Below are 14,563 nucleotides of genomic sequence, written 5' to 3' on the forward strand. Positions count from 1 at the left end.
TTTTGACATCCTGTGGAATCCAGTTTGTAACATCTCTAGTCCAGCAGTCGTCTCCAAATCTCAAAATGTGACCAGCCCATCTGATTTTCGACCCCTTGGCAAATGAGACAGCATCCCTGATTGTTGACCATCAATGGAGGTCAGAACTCCGGATTCTTTCTCTCATTTGAGTGAAACATGATACTCCAAGCATAGCTCTTTCAATTCTTCTTTGGGAGACCCGAATAGTGTTCTCATCCTGTTTTCGTAGGGTGCATGTCTCTGAGGCATATGTTAATGCAGGAAGAGCAGTGGAATCGAAGCGATGTGCCTGGAGCTGGAGGTTATTCATCCTCTTAGCTATTGAAGGTGTTCCAAGCCGCTCTCTTCCCCCTCCGCAACTCAGGTGCCAGGTCATTGGTCATGTTGACTTCTCGACCTAGGTACACATAACTGTTGCATTCGGAGATGGTCGTTCCATTGAGAGCGAATGGAACATCAGAAACGAGACTATTTCTTTTAAACATTGTCTTCGTGAGATTAAGCTGGAGTCCGACCTTTCCACACTCATGGTCGAAGTCGGCCAGCATTTGTGCCACTTGGCTAACGTTTGGTGTTATTAGAACGATGTCATCAGCAAAGTGGAGGTGGGGTAGTTGCCAACCGTCTATCTTCACTGCCATTCCTTCCCATTCCAGTAGTCGCATGACGTTCTCGAGGGTGGCACTGAAGAATTTCAGTGAAATGGTATCACCCTGCCGAACCCCTCTTTTGACATCGATGATCACTTCTTTGTAGAATGGTGAGATGCTGGTAGTGAATCTGTAATACAGCTCATGGAGGATCCTGATGTATTGAGTTTGAATGCCCTGATTGGCTAGGGCTTGGATGACTGCTTCCGTCTCAACCGAATCAAAGGTCTTCTTTAAATCAATGAACGTTAGACAGAGTGGCATCTTGAACTCCCGAGAAACCTCAATGAGCTTGGTCACCGTGTGGATATGTTCAATCATGCAAAATCCTTTGCGGAACCTGGTGTGCTCGCATGGTTGTACTTCATCTAGTTTTCTGCCAATCCTATTCAGGATGATTCAAGTGAACAGCTTGTAGATGACAGACACTAGGCACATCGGTCGATAGTTGCCAATGTCGTGGATTTCTCCCTTCTTGTACAGTAGTACAGTACTGCTGGTTTGCCATTGGGATGGAACCTTGCATTCAGACAGGTAGCGTGTGAAGATCCGAGTCAGTGTATTGATGAGTACAGATGGCAGGTTCTTCAGGTGTTCAGGTCTGACCCTGTCTGGGCCAGGTGCTGTTAATACAATTTTACCTTAGATACATAAATACGTCGTCTGTGATAAAGACTAGAAGTATTAGACTTGGTCATCTTTAAGCCAGAATTAAAGAGTTAAATTCCATTGTCCTGTAGAACTTTTCGTGTGTACATTTATTAAGTCTCCACATCATGGACTTCAACTCTACATATTTGTACTCTTAAATAGGTTTATTAAATCACTTATCACTTAATCACTTAACTTCCCGTTAAGTCGATTTGCTCGAGCGGGCACCAGTAACGTCTCCATTTGTACCTGTCATGTGCTAGTGTAGCCCAATGGCGTCTGTTCACTCTAGGAACATGAAGAACCTCAAACCGATTGTTCATGATCTTGATGAAGAAGTCTGACCATCTGGTAGGTGGGCAGCCACGCGGTTTTTTGACATCCCGTGGAATCCAGTCGGTAACAGCTCTAGTCCAGCAGTCATCTTTAAATCTCATTACGTGACCAGCCCATCCGATTTTTGACACCTTGGCAAACGAGACAGCTTCCCTGATTGTTGACCGTCGATGGAGGTTGGAACTCCGGATTCTTTCTCTCATTTGAGTGAAACGAGATACTCCAAGCATAGCTCTTTCAATTCCTCTTTGGGAGACCCGAATAGCGTTCTCATCCTGTTTGCGTAGGGCCCAGGTCTCTGAGGCATATGTTAATGCAGGAAGAACAGTGGAATCAAAGAGATGTGCCCGGAGCCAGAGGTTCTTCGTCCTCTTAGCTATTTCTTCGACGCTCTTGAAGGAGTTTCAAGCCGCTCTCTTCCTCCTGTGCAGCTCAGGTGCCAGGTCATTTGTCATGTTGACTTCTCGACCTAGGTACACATAGCTGTTGCATTCAGAGATGGTCGTTCCATTGAGAGCGAATGGGGCATCCGGAACAAGGCTGTTTCTCATAAACATTGTCTTCGTAAGATTCAGCTGTAGTCCGACCTTTCCACATTCACGGTCGAAGTCGGCCAGCATTTGTGCTGCTTGGCTGATGTTTGGTGTTATTAAAACAATGTCATCAGCAAAGCGGAGGCGGTGTAGTTGCTGACCATCTATCTTCACTCCCATTTTTTCCCATTCCAGTCATCGCATGATGTTCTCGAGGGTGGCACTGAAGAGTTTCAGTGAAATGGGACACTACCTCCACTACCCAGCCACTGCCACACTCCAGGACGCTTTCCGGACCCACTTGGCAGTTCTGGCTGAGACTCACGCACGACTGAAGACTCACAGAACAAGATAAGCGGAACTCTCTGAGACGCGGCCACACGACACATCATAAGACACTAAATACCCATCTTCCGGAATTGCCGTACCATATTTGATAGGGTTCAAATATGGTATCACATACGAGGACGATTAGAGGTCGCCCCCAAAGCCTCTATCCCTCTCGGAAAGACTGGCAAGCTACCGAGAATATTCCGCCAGCACGGCAGAGCCTGGCAAGCTATCCGTTATGTATTCAATATGCCAAAACCAGTAATTATAATGGCTCTCATTCACCTGACCCTGAAGGCTTCACCAACATGGCAGCACTGAGAACGATGAGGTTTATTACATAGACTGAAATTTTGCCTAAATATCAGAGTAAAACATTAAAAGTGAAAGTCCCCAAATACCTAAAAGTCAACACCATTTTTTTGTCCATAATCAAATTCAGCATCTTAATGCCAGGAACTTCAAATTGATCATACTTTTATAAAGTTTGATTTACCTGCCAAGTTACAAGAATCATCAGACTGTTTTTAGAGATACTCTTAAGAGACTACAATCATGATAACATTATTGTTACCAGAGTTACAGTGCATGTGCTAAAAGAAATGTCACTTGCCTCTCTTTATGAATTATTTGTCTTAAGAGAGGCAATTAAAATCCATCTGGAAATTTGTACTTAAAAAACAAGAAAACTACAAAATGGTACTTCAGGAAAAAAAGAGGACACGAGAAAATGGAAAGATATCTCCTGCTCATGGATCGGGAGAATTAACATTGTCAAAATGGGGATACTTCCCAAAGCATTGTACAAATTCATTGTGATCCCTATAACAATACCCATGACATTCTTCAGAGAAATGGAGCAAACACTCATGAAATTTATATGGAAAAATAAGCCCCCATGAATATCTAAAGCAATTCTTGGGAAAAAGAAAATGGGAGGAATCAACCTCCCTAACTTCAAACTCTATTACAAATCAGTAATATTTAAAACAGCATAGTACTGGAAAAAAAGCAGAGCTGCAGACCAATGGAACAGGGTTGAATATACTGACATCTCTCCCCAAACATATCATCATCTAATCTTTGCTAAGGGAGCAATAAATGTGAAGTGGAGCAAGGAAAGTCTCTTTAATAAATTGTACTGCAAAAACTGGACAGCTACATGCAAAAAAATGGACTCAGATCTCTGACTAACACCATGTACAAAAGTAAGATCAAAATGGATTAATGCCTCTTTTGCAAACCACAGAACCCAAAAGGAGAGAGATAACAAAAGGGAACTCCCTGCCACAGACGCAGGGTGGGATGTGGGGCTTGGGGGTGGGTGGGAGGAATACTGGGATCAGTGGTGGTGAAGAATGGGCACTGGTGGAGGGACAGGTACTTGATCATTGTATAACTGAAACCCAAAGCACAAAAATGTGTAAGTCTACAACTGTACCTCATGGTGTTTCACTAATAAAAAGTAATAAATAAATAAATAAATAAAAACTTTCCAAGAATAAACTTTAGATATTGTGTAAGAATGCTTGATTTGGAGAGGCCAGTTGCATTTTATTAGGTACTTGTAGGAGTGATAAATGAGCAATGTGGGATTCTAAAATACTCATGTGACCCTTGACCTTATTTTAAATATGAGTAATTTTTAAAGATATGAGCATTTAAGGCACAAGTTTCTAATTGTAAAATAAGTTCATTAGGAATATAATTTGTCATAAGAACAAACTATCAACTATAAATTAAATCATTTTAGGTTCTTTAGTCTCAGGTTCTGAAATGCATTTTGCTATTATTTCAAGGTATAATCAATAAAATATAATTTTTTGCCAAGTCCATGGAGTTTAAGTTCAACAAAAAATAGCAATAAGAATATCTTTACTTTGACACTCTTCTTTCTTACAAATTCTTCTAATTTTAGCCTGTTTCATTGGAGTAAGGAACCACTACACCTAACAATTATTTACCTTTGGAATGCAGCACTTAAACCAGTTAGGAAAAGATACATTAACAAGTTAGTATTCTTTTTCTCTTTTGACATGCATTCTATTAGCATTTCAACATGTCATCAATATAAGCAAATCACAATTTAGGTAGACTTCATGTTCTGTTTCTTCTGAGATCAGGGGGTGGGTGGGAGAATGTGTGCATTAAACAATTAGATCACATCACTTTTCAGAGGACCTAAATGCTTAGTGTCCTTTAACCAAGTATGGCAAGAGAGTACCTTACTGAAGAGTGCAACTCTACTTGGAAAAACATAGAGAACTAAAACCACCCAGGATGATATGCAACATAAAGAAAATGTACGTGATAGGTTAAGAGGGAACAGCAGCAGGGTAAACTATTGAAATAGTTAACGATGATTAAAAAAGCCTATCCAAAAAAGTAAGATTTAAGTAATGAGCTGAGGGCTGAGCAGCTATCCAAGAAATGGAGATCAGCATGGATTGAGTGGAACATGTAAGGGAATCCATGGAAAATAAAACTTGGGGCATGAGGGGGTAGCAAAGAACTTTCTTAAAATTCCAAAGAGAGTGGAGAAATTGACAAATCAGCAAAGTCTAAATGCCATGTTAAATGAGACCAGGGAATTTATTTTTCTTAGTGCCTGGGACACTACCTAGCTCATAACAAGTACTTAGGGAAGAGCAGATATGTGCAAAATAAAAAATAACAAGGTAGATGGCAACAAGTTGATAAAGATGCCAGTGGGCCAGGGAAAGTTTGTTTTCTTTCATTTGCCACTGATTTCTCATCAAGCAACATGGGGCAATTTTAAGTACAAGATGTTTGAAAGATTAAAGAGAGGGGATAATGATGGCTTCAATAACTAGAGCACCTGGAATTTTGATTGATCTGGCTTGTATCAATTGCTGAGTAGTGTATAAAGGTAGCAATCAATGTGAGCAGAGAAATCATATACCATGATTGGGCCAATTTATTCTAAGTGCCAAACACTGTGGTTGGTAACAACAAGCTGCAGCTAGCAAGCAACATGCAAGACATCCAAGAACCATTCACTTTTCTCTATTACCTTTCAAAAGATTACCCTTTAAAATGGAGGTCAACACCCAAAATGAGAGACAGAACAAAAGGGAATGCCCTGCCACAGAGGCAGGGTGGGATGGGAGGGGGATGGAAGGTGGGAGGGATACTGGGATCAGTGGTGGTGGAGAATGGGCACTGGTGGAGGGATGGGTACTTAATCATTGTATAACTGAAACCCAAGCACAAAAATGTGTAAATCTACAACTGTACCTCATGGTGTTTCATTAATAAAAATTAAAAAAAATTTCTACACGAAAATTTTTTTAAAAACCATGGAATATAATAGATCATCATGGAATATAATAGATTGTTATAGATCAACGGTGAAATTAAATTTGATGTTTGCTGAATTGGTAGATCATAACAGAATATTCTTGCATAAGGGGAATTTAAATAAATTCAGTAAAGTACTTATTACAAAAATGACCGGGGAATTTGTTTATAAATTACTTTCAAATTACTATGAATCTTTTCTTTGTTATTTTACCTAGTACATGTTTTCTATCCTTTTTCTATAGTCAGAGTAATATGGAACTCTAAACATGGCCATCAAAATATAAATTTTGTGGGGGTATGGTGCCGCCAGCAGTTCAATCTGTGCCTGTGAGGCGAGTGCATCAGCAGCCTGATGGCACCGTCAGACTTTCAGATACCCCAAAATTGCTGCTGTGCCCACTGGCATCTTTATCAACTTGTTGCCATCTACCTTGTTATTTTTTATTTTGCACATATCTGCTCTTCTCTAAGTACTTGTTATGAGCTAGGTAGTGTCCCAGGCACTAAGAAAAATAAGAGTTAAGTAGAAAGAGTTAAGTTAAGTGCCTTTGGCCAGACCCCAAAAACTTGGGGCAACGTTTACCAAGAAAGTAAACGACCAAAAGTTAGGTATGTGGGAGACACACCCACAAACCACTTCCCGCTCAGCTATATAATTGGAAGCATGGCCTCTCTAGTTCCTGATCGAACTGCTTAATGGCCATGATCACAGAGACTCAGAAATGAATCTTGGAACCCAAATGCTTTTGGCAGAAATGCGTCCTGTTCCTGCAGTAGGTTACTGGCGCTGGGCCATTCCAGGTAGGAATAAGTTTCATGCCTTGACCTGTTTCCCCTGGAGGCTCAGTGACCACCATCTTCCAAAGGCCACTGGACAGTCAGGTTTAGGCCTGCGGTGATGAGACACACGGGGCCTCACCAGATGGGGGTGGAACCGGCCCTTTCCTCCCTATCCCAGCAAGACCCTGAGTTGCTGCCTACAAACGGCCTTTCTGGCTCCTGATCAAGCTGATTAACGGCCATGATGCCAGAGACTCAGAAACAAATCTCGAAACCCAACGGCTTCTGGCAGAAATGCATCTGGACTGCATACAAGGTGGTCGCCGCCTCAGAGCTTATAGGAAAGCCAGGTATGAACCGGGGGTGACGGGGCAACTGCAGTCTCATGGGAAGGGGGGCAGTACCGGCTCATCCTTCACGCTCTACCGAGGTCACGAGTTGGCCCCCCACGAGCGGCTCTTTGTCAAGGCCATGGCTCCAGAGGCAAAAGGACTTAATCCAGAGACTGGCAGGTTGCGCAGAAAAGTGAATGGACCGTGTGTTAAACTACGGCGCCATGCCTCCCCAGGAGGGAAAGGGTGTTGCTCCCTTCGGCCTTTTCCCCCTGGTAGCAAGCTGGCCGCCGCTTCAGAGCTTATTGGAAAGCCAGGTATGAGCCAGTGGTGATGGGGCAACTGCACTCTCATGGGAAGGGGGCAGTACCGGCTTGTCCTTCATGCCCTACTGAGGTCACAAGTTGCCCCCATGAGTGGAGGCAGAAACCAATCTCATAATTATCTGGCTCTTTGCAAAAATCCAAAATCATTATATGATTCTCATAAGCAGCTATAGAAAACAAAGTTTTTCACAATGCCTTTTCAGCAATTCTGATTGTTGAGAGGGAAATTCTAAATATAATGGTGCATCTTTTGTCGAAATAATGAATGTAATCAATGTAGAGAAGAGTTAAGTAGAAATCATCTGCCTCACAGGCATTGGGAGGGGTGGGAGGAGGGTATATTGGGGTTCTTGGTGGTGAAAAATGAGTACTGGTGAAGGGAAAGGTGTTTGATCATTGTATGACTGAGACTTAAACCTGAAAGCTTTGTAACTTTTCCCACAGTGATTCAATAAATATAAGAAGAAAAATAAATAAATAATTATAAAAAAAAGTAAGGTGGAGTTCATGCCCAATTCAATCAGCTAATCAGTGGTTGAATAAATAGCAGTACACCAACATAATATATATATATATATATAAATTTTGCTATCTAAGCAATACTATTAAAATTTGGAAAATATTTAATATAATTTTACAGATTAGATTAATAAAACTTGACAAGGACCACTGCAGAACAGAGGTAATGTTATGTTAAATATATGTCTTTTCCCTTGTCTTTAGCATATAGAAGCATATCATTTGCCCATCTGCCTATGACTCTCTCACTTTTATTTGAATCTTTTTAGACACTGTGATTTGCATAGCTGTTTATCCACTGAGAAATTTTAAACAGAATCATGGGTACTCCAAATATATTCCATTTGTCTGAAAATTTTATACCTATGTTGAGTATTATGACTAATATGAAAATTTTGAATATTTCTAATTAAACATAAGGACATTTAGAAAACAAAAAAATAAAATAAAAAATAAAACAGAGGTCAAAATTAATTAATTAAAAAATAGAGATGAGCGTTCTTAACAATAGATTACATATGCATTTCTACAAATTCTAACTTCAGTCAAAACAATGAATGATTTAAGAGGTAAAACCTGGTGCCACAATGTGTGGTAGTTAGGCTGCACTGAAGGCACCAGTTGAGTGTGAGGCACCAGTTTTAAAGGCCAGCAGCAACACATGAATGGCGACACATCATCCTCGCTGAAGCAATTCTTCGTACAGTGAACATCAGTCAGGATAAGTGTTCCAGTGCACGTCATTTCGCTGTATTACCTGTAGCATCAGGTTCAATTTGACCTTCACCACAGCAAATTTCTCTCCATCCAAACTGCCTTGATAACTTCCTTGTTCACAGCAATGAATAGGGACAGGCTAAATCACATGCTTCAGATTCATCGTGGCTGTTATGCTTTGCATAAGGTTTTGGAGCACAGGCATTGTGAGGGGACTGAAGGTCATGATGATGACATAGAGGTGCGAACAGTGTATCAGGGCGGGATGACAGCTAAGAGAGCAGAATCTGTGATTTGGCAACTGTTTATCTCCAGATGCTTGCAGGGTACTAGACACCCTCTCCAGCAGGATCTGGAAGGGCTCTTGACCTCCCCAGAATATCAGGTTGTTAAACTCAGATTCAGTGACTTTAAGTGGGTGACCTAAGAACTACGTGAGAGCACAGTGAGATCTCTGTTAGAAAGGTCACAGAAAGGCAGTGAGGTCAAATGGATAGGACTCTGTAAACAAAAAGAAAAATTATTCTCAAAGATGGAAGTATTAGACCAGCTCAATGGTCGCTGAGTTATAACTATTCAAGTATCTAAAGTAACTCATACAAAAATTGTAATAGCAATTTTAATCATATGGGCTTTGGAGCTGGAACTTACGCATTTAAGATCCACAGATAGTGACTATTCCAACTTCAGAGTGTCTCTTGATCTTTAAAATGGGCTGAAGCGATAGCACAGCGGTAGGGTGTTCGCCTTACAAGCGGCCAACATGGCCGACCCGAGTTCGATTCCTCCGCCCCTCTCGGAGAGCCCGGCAAGCTACCGAGAGTATTCGATATGCCAAACACAGTAACAACAAAGTCTCCAATGGAGACGTTACTTTAAAATGTACACAATAATAATTAATTTGTGGGTTATGGGAATGATGAGTGAAAAACTGAAAATACAACACATAATCAATAGAGGATTTTGTTCACGTATTTGGTGAAGATGTGTCTGAGAAAGCAGCAAACTGAGCACTCCTATTCATAAGTCTCCAGGAGACAAAGATTCCTACAGGATCTAAGCCTTGACTAAATTATCAAGAAAAATAACTTGGCAGTGCTCGTTATTGTGCTCAATTCAAGGAGATGTGCATCAGTTCTATGACAAAAAAATTCTCCAGCTGAATACTTGTTTTCCCTAAGAAGCTGTATATTCTAATAGCACAAGGACTAAGGTTTTTCCACCAATATATCTGCAGATTTCTCATGGTGTCTGCACAAGGATGTCTGAGGAACTGAACAAATAAATGAGCAGACTTTCTTTATATATCTTTGTTATTCTCCGTGGCACAAAGTGCCTCTCTCTATTTTGGCAAGTTTCAAACTCTCAGTATTCACAAGGTGAGCAACAAGAAAACACAGAGTTTAGCAGTATTTAAGCACAGTATTCTTATCACACCAGTTCACCTGAACAATTTGTGCAGTTGATCTGACAGGTAAAAGAAAGATAAGCTGAGCTCCTGAAGGATGTGCAGCTCTCAAGTCAGGTAAGAAAAGTTTCGAAGTTTGGCTCATTACAAGATTTAACGGGAATGCTAGTCAGCATAATGCTGTTCACATGAAGCAACTGGGGTAAAAGTGTTGTGACTCTCAGATGAATCTGGTTCACTTCCAGGCAATTAATGCATGCTGGGTCCAGGATCTGCAGGATACTTATGTGCGCAAAATTTTTTATTAATTTGTAAATATCTGCAACAGAGGTGCAAGGATCCAAAGTTCTGCTCAATCTTACTCTTAAGGAAAGAAAGAAACTGCTTTGTTCTCGAGGCAGAATTGAAGGAAAGGTTGACTACTAATTTGATGGGTTTCTAGGTTGACACAGGCAGTCTCAGTCTCAGAGGTAATCATTTCACTGCACTTAACCCTAGTCTGGGCTTCTTCTACTTTAGTGATGAGTGCTGAGAATAAACACAATAGTGTAAACAGGAAGTGTGTTCTGTTCTATATGAATATGTTATTCCACAGTCAGACCCTGCTTTACATCTGAAATCCTCAGTTTGGGGCCTCTGAAGGGGGAAAAGCAGACAGAACATGTGAACAGTAGCAAGTTTCATTATAAGCCAGCGAGTTCAATGATATGGAAGTGAGACAGAACCATTTGTCCCTGGTTTTCAGTCCACATCTCATTCACACACAAGTTATTTCAATACAACTGTAAGCATCTTTCACTCTTTTCCCCACACTTTTCTCATTTTTGGTTCTCTCAGTCTTGATGCCTATTATGCCCTCCTTCTGAGCAATCACAATCAGGAAGTAAATCCATCATAATAGCTCCAATCAACTCTGTTCTTTTTTTTTTCCTTTTTGAATCACACCTGGTGACACTCAGGGACACTCATGGCTATGCACTCAGGAATTACTCCTGATAGTGCTTGGGGAAACTTATGGGATGTCTGGGATAGAACCTGGGTTGGCACCATGCAAGGCAATGCACTCCCTGCTGTACTATCTCTCAAAATCCAGCCAATCAATTTTGTTTTGTAAGTTGACCCTGTCAGACTTTGGAGTGCTTAAGATCATTCCTTGTGCTGGACAATAGACACACAGAGATCCTAAACTTACATCACTGATTACCTTGGGGAGAGTCTTGGTATTTCTTTGTTCCAGGATCCAACATATCTGCCTGTTTATTCAGTATGTCACTATTGGATTTGTCTTACCTTAAAGAAGTGCTCTGAATCAGAACTACAGACCATCCACCCTGGATTCCAATATTTCATAGGGTGGTTCTTGTGTATTCAGTGCCCCAATGTGCAGGCAGTGACAGGACCAATCTCTCATCATTGTCTCTAGCACCTCTTTCTTACTACCCAAGTAAGCAGCCTTGAACACCAGAATGAAGACCTGTTTAGTGAGGACTTCTAGTGCCTGGAGATCTGCAGGATCATTACTCAGCAGACTCTTTTCAGCAGACTCCAGTAGTGTAGGCATGGTCTTTTGGTCCACCTTCACATACCCGTTTTAGGGTGAGAAATCTTTCAAAAACCTGAGAATCTCAATAACCCTATTCTACTCTGTGAAAAACTATTTGGTGACATATGGTTACTTCAGCTAATCTTGACTAGAGACAATGAAAAGTCTTTCTAAGTATATATGTGTACACAAATAAGTATAGATATATAGGCAAGTACATTTTGTGTAAAATAAAATGTCATTAAGAATAAAATGTAAGAAATACTCATTGCAAAGTGAATTAATTTATTTTAGATTTAAATTAATTAATTTATTAATTTATTTTATTCTAGTTCAAGTCTCAGGTGAACCAAGTAATACATATTATCCAAACCCAAACTTCTAAATATGTGATTACTTTATGTTCTATCAAGATGTTTTAATGAATTAAAATTTTAATATATTAAAAAATTAATATATTTAACACAAACTATTAAATGTAAGTTAGCAGAAGAGAGTGTTGACCACTTAGCTGCCTTCCTCACACCATGTTTCCCGTCCTCCCCCAAAAGCATTCAATCCAACATGGGAAAACTGAAATCTTAAAAAAGTCAACTCTCATAGTTATCTAACAGTATAGAATACCAAAAATTATTGTGAGAAAAACTATGAACTTCCAGCTCACAATAGGTCACAATCTCATTGCTAATGCTTTGTAGCAACAAAGACAGAGCAAGAAAAACTACAAGAGATATAAAGGAATGAAGACAAGGGGTTATAGTCAATATAAAATTACTGCCAGAGTGTCTAGGTACAGAATAAGTTAAAAAAATACCAAAAGAGGATCTGAAAAATGAACACAAGAAATCAGGACAGGTACTGCAATATTTGAGCATTTATATAAGTACTGATAATGTAATAGTGCCATCTGTAAAACACACAAATTTGGACAACAAATGAAGGCAAATAAGAAGGGAAATGTGGTCTATCTTGGACAAGATCTGAGAGTTAAAATCAGGTAAGGGATACTCTTGATAACCTTAAGTATCAATATTGCAAACCACAAAGCCCAAAAGGAGAGAGAGAATGCCACATGTGCTAGGGAGAAAGGGAGCTCAGATAGAGAAGGGAGCACCAAATAAAGGGTGTTGGGAGGATCCTCCCAGGATGGGAGAAGCATGCTGAAAGTAGACTATAGACCAAACATGATTGCCATTCAATGCCTCTCTTGCAAACCACAACACCCAAAAGGAGAGAGAGAGAGAGAGAGAGAGAGAGAGAGAGAAAGAGAGAAAGAGAGAGAGATAACAAAAGGGAATGCCCTGCCACAGGGTGGGATGAGGGGATAGGGGGTGGGAGGGATACTGGGACCCGTGGTGGTGGAGGATGGGCTCTGGTGGAGGGATGGGTACTTGATCATTGTATAACTGAAACCCAAGCACAAAAATTTGTAAGTCTATAACTGTACCTCATGGTGTTTCACTAATAAAAAAATTAAAAAGGAGAGAGAGAGACAGAGACAGAGAGAAAGAGAGAAGAAAAGCGCCTGCCAAAGAGGCAGGCAAGGGGTGGGGGTGGGGCGGGGTGATGGGAGGGAACCTTGGGATATTGGTGCTAGGAAATAGACACTGGTGAAGGGATGGGTGATGGACTACTGTATGACTGAAATTCAATAATTGACAGCTTTGTGATACTCTACAAATTAAATATTAAAAATATTTAAAAGAGGGGAAATGCATCCTCTAACAACTAGATAATGATGGAAAAAGAAATAAAGGGTTCAAAAATAGGATTCTGTAAGTAAGGCATATGAAAAAAAAATTCTAACACTGGTCACTTCTCCCTCCACCACCAAGCATAAGAAAAAGGTAAAAGGCCTGGATTTTGCTACAGTAGAAAATAACACCATTAAACTAGGAATTGTTTAAATAAGTCAGTAACAGAAATAAAACACAGGAAATTTAAACAAAAAAAGAAACAAAGAGGAAACAAAAGATCAGTGAGTTAAAACAATCATGAAGCAGAAAGAAACTACATTTCTACATTTCAAGGAGAAATTATTTACTAACATATATAAGGATATATGAGGGTTAAAAGCAGGGACATATATCTTTTATAACATATAAAAGAATTTGAGGATAAAGTGCTGGAAATACAGTGCAGGAATTACGGTGCTTCCCTTCCATATGGCCAAACCAGGTTCCATAATTGACACTGTTACCACAGGAGAGGGAGAGGTGGAATAGGATGTGGATGGGACAGTGTTAATGGAAGTGGACACTCTAGTAGACGGTGTGGTAGATGAAACCTTATCATTAATAGTATTGTAAAACATAGTACCTAAAATAACATTTGAGAAATAAAAAAATTAAGGATATTAAAACCTGGCTGCAATGAGAGTATTTATACGGATATAAATAAATAATTGGAAGTGTTTTCTTGTCATTTAGTACAGATGAGCCATCCTTTATCATAGGCTGGAATCATCCCAGGTACACTAGTGCAGACTGAGAACTCTGAAGCTTTCTCAAGATGAACCAGGCATATTCCCCTCTCTGCAGGAAGGTTCAAAGCCCCAACTCACATCTGACATACTCTGACATAGAAATGGCCCAGTTACACAACTAAACCCTAAAAGAACACTAAGCTGCTTAATCATCCCAAGTGGTCTGGTGTCCAGATTCAGAATTCTGGGGCCTTCTCAGAGTAGGACAGACAGATCCTGCCATTCCCTTCCCTGCTGGAAGGCCCTGCAGCTCTCACCCACATATGACATCCTCTAACACAGAAATGACTCAGCTCCACAAATGCCAACCAACAAAACATTCCAGCTCCACAACTCCTGGAGCTTGTGGTAACATATGCATCTGCACGACACCTCCAAATGTACTGACAGCCGAGCTGGAGCACAACAAATTTTATGAAAAATGTGTAGAAGACCACCAAGTTCAATGAGTCAAATTAATAACAGAAGGCTTAATTAGCATCAATCAGCTCAGTAAATCCTATGGCAATGGCTTTAGTAACACCGGTGTGAAATAACAATTATCACAAAATTGGCTTTTACTGATATTTTAAATAACATTTGTCATGTTGTTGTAACAAGTAATAAGA

The 14,563-nt window shown here is 40.3% G+C and overlaps 1 long non-coding RNA gene across 1 annotated transcript; it reads left to right on the forward strand.

Moving 5' to 3' along the window:
- Positions 1 to 1,312: 1,312 nt before the first annotated feature.
- Positions 1,313 to 3,193, forward strand: LOC130032650 (uncharacterized). Its single transcript, XR_008793848.1, has 2 exons — positions 1,313 to 1,484; positions 2,853 to 3,193. It is a non-coding gene; the product is annotated as an uncharacterized LOC130032650 (long non-coding RNA).
- Positions 3,194 to 14,563: the final 11,370 nt, after the last annotated feature.

This window comes from Sorex fumeus, unplaced genomic scaffold, assembly GCF_029834395.1.
Source record: "Sorex fumeus unplaced genomic scaffold, SorFum_2.1 ptg000050l, whole genome shotgun sequence".
NCBI lineage: Eukaryota > Metazoa > Chordata > Mammalia > Eulipotyphla > Soricidae > Sorex > Sorex fumeus.